Raw genomic sequence first — 2,551 nt, 5'->3', positions numbered from 1 at the left:
CAGAAATGCCAGGCTGCATATATGTCCATGGATTTGAACATAGGTTCTATCGTTCAGTTGTCATCAATCGAAAAAATATATCAAGAGACTACTGTGTGCCAGGCACTGGCATAGCCAATGGAGATTGAACAAAAAAACAACAATAACAAAAACAGGTTTTGTCTTGTGGGAGATCTGAGTAAATGAAACACAACTAACTGGGTAATAATTGCTGCTGTAGTGCTCTGAAGTAAAAGGGCAGGGTGTGAGAAAGGGGCAAAAGGGGACCTAACTTAGACCGGCGGATGGTTTACTTCAGGGAAAGAACTGACCCTTAAGCGAAAACCTAAATAAAGAATGGGGAAAGCTACTCAGGTGAAGAGACGGGCTTGGCATGTGAGGGTGGAGATCTTCAGGGCAAGCGTGTGGGAAGGGCCTGAAGTGGGAAGGCACTTTGCAGAGAGGACTAGAACACGCAGTGAAGGAAGATAGAGAGGTGCACAGGGCCAGACTGGAGGCCTTTGCAGATGACGAAAAGACTTTAAAGTTCATCCCATGGCTTTCGGCCCGTAGATACTCCTGAGTAAGCATTGGTAAAGTCTCCCCTCCCACTGCCGTCATGTCTAAGGCAGAGTCCCCCAAAGAGCCTGACAAGCTGCAGAAGCTCTTCCTCAGAAGTTTGAGCTTTGAAACAACCCGTGCACCTCTGAGGAGCCGTTTTGAGCAGTGGGGAACGCTTGCAGACTGTGCGACTATGAGAGATGCAAACACCAAGTGCTCCAGAGGCGTCGGGTTGTCACCTATGCCCTCATGGAGGAGGTGGGTGCAGCCACGAATGCAAGGCCACACCAGGTGGTTGGAAGAGTTGTGGAACCAAAGAGGGCTGTCTCAAGAGAAGATTCTCAAAGACCTGGTGCCCACTTAACTGTGAAAAAGATTTTTGTTGGCGACATTGAAGAAGACAGTGAAGAACACCATCTAAAAGATTATTTTGACAGAGTGGGGAAATTGAAGTAATTGAGATCATGACTGACCGAGGCAGTGGCAGAAAGAGAGGCTTTGCTTTTGTAACGTTTGATGACCACGACTCTGTAGACAAGATTGTCATTCAAAAGTCCCATACTGTGAATGGCTGTAACTGTGAAGTAAGGAGAGCCCTCTCTAAGCAAGAGATGGTGAGTGCTTCATCCAGCCAAAGAGGTCAAAGTGGTTCTGGAAACTTCGGTGGTGGTCGTGGAGGTGGTTTGGGTGGCAGTGACAACTTGGGTCGTGGAGGGGACTTCAGTGGGCGAGGTGGCTTTGGCGGCAGTCGAGGTGGTGGTGGATATGGGGCAGTGGGGATGGCTGTAACGGATTTGGTAATGATGGAAGCAGCTTTGGCAGAAACTGTAATGATTTTGGCAACTAAGACAATCAGTCTTCAAAGTTTGGACCCATGAAAGGAGGAAATTCTGGAGGCAGAAGCTCTGGGCCCTAGGGTGGTGGAGGCCAATACTTTGCCAAACCATGAAACCAAGGTGGCTGTGGCAGTTCCAGCAGCAGCAGTAGCGACGGCAGTGACGGGAGGTTTTCACTGCTGCCAGGAAACAAAGCTGAGCAGGAGAGGAGAGCCAGAGAAGTGACAGGGAAGCTATGGGTTACAACGGATTTGTGAACTCGGCCATGCACAGTGGGGGCAGGGCCTAGCTGCTACGAAGAAGACATGTTTTAGACAATGTGTCTGGGCAAAAAAGTCGAGGACTCTCTCTGTGGCTAATTGTATAGCAGGTTATTTTAGTTTTTGTTCTGTGGAAAGTGTAAGGCATTCCAACAAAGGGTTTAATGTAGGGTTTTTTTTTGTACCCATGCTGTTGATTGCTAAATGTAATAGTCTGATCATTTAAATATGTCTTTAAAAAATAATAAGTAAACATCCTGTGAATATTGGGGACCCATTTTATGGTTATGGTCAGTGTAGTGGCATGATTGTTGTTTGCATTTGTAAGTGTGGCAAAAATTGTGTAGACTCAATAGTAGTTCTTGGCATATTTTAAATATGAGATTGGAGAAAGAAAAAGGAAAGCCAGGAAGGAGATAATCGCGGTATTTCAGAGACAAGATGGTGGTGGTTTGGACTGGCATAGTGGCAGAGGAGTTGGAGAGAAGTGGATTAATTCAAGTATATATTAGAGGCAGAAGAGACCAAATTTGGTCATTTATAGGATGAAGGAGATGAAAAAGAAGCCTATGCAGGGAGGAAGGAGACTTGAGGCAGGCCGCGAGATCATTTACCTTTTTTATTGAGGCGAAATTCACAGAACATAAAATTAACCATTTTATTTTTATTTTTATTTTTTTTTGTTTCCACATTTTATTTTTTATTTTTTTAATAATAATTTTTATTTTGTTACGTTAGTCACCATACAGTATATCCTTAGTTTTTGATGTAATGTTCCATGATTCATTATTTGCGTATAATACCTAGTGCACCATGCAATATGTGCCCTCCTTACTACCCATCACTGGCCTATCCCAATCCCCCAGCCCCCTCCCCTCTGAAGCCCTCAGTTTGTTTCCCAGAGTCCACAGTATC

The 2,551-nt window shown here is 45.0% G+C and overlaps 1 pseudogene; it reads left to right on the top strand.

Moving 5' to 3' along the window:
• The first annotated feature begins 417 nt into the window (after positions 1–417).
• LOC103679397 lies at positions 418–1,694 on the top strand (annotated as a pseudogene).
• Positions 1,695–2,551: the final 857 nt, after the last annotated feature.

The sequence above is a fragment of the Ursus maritimus genome, unplaced genomic scaffold, assembly GCF_017311325.1.
Source record: "Ursus maritimus isolate PB19 unplaced genomic scaffold, ASM1731132v1 scaffold_23, whole genome shotgun sequence".
NCBI classification, from domain to species: Eukaryota; Metazoa; Chordata; class Mammalia; order Carnivora; family Ursidae; genus Ursus; species Ursus maritimus.
The sequence above is the reverse complement of the archived record's forward strand: the minus strand, read 5'-3'. Positions and strand labels throughout refer to the sequence as shown.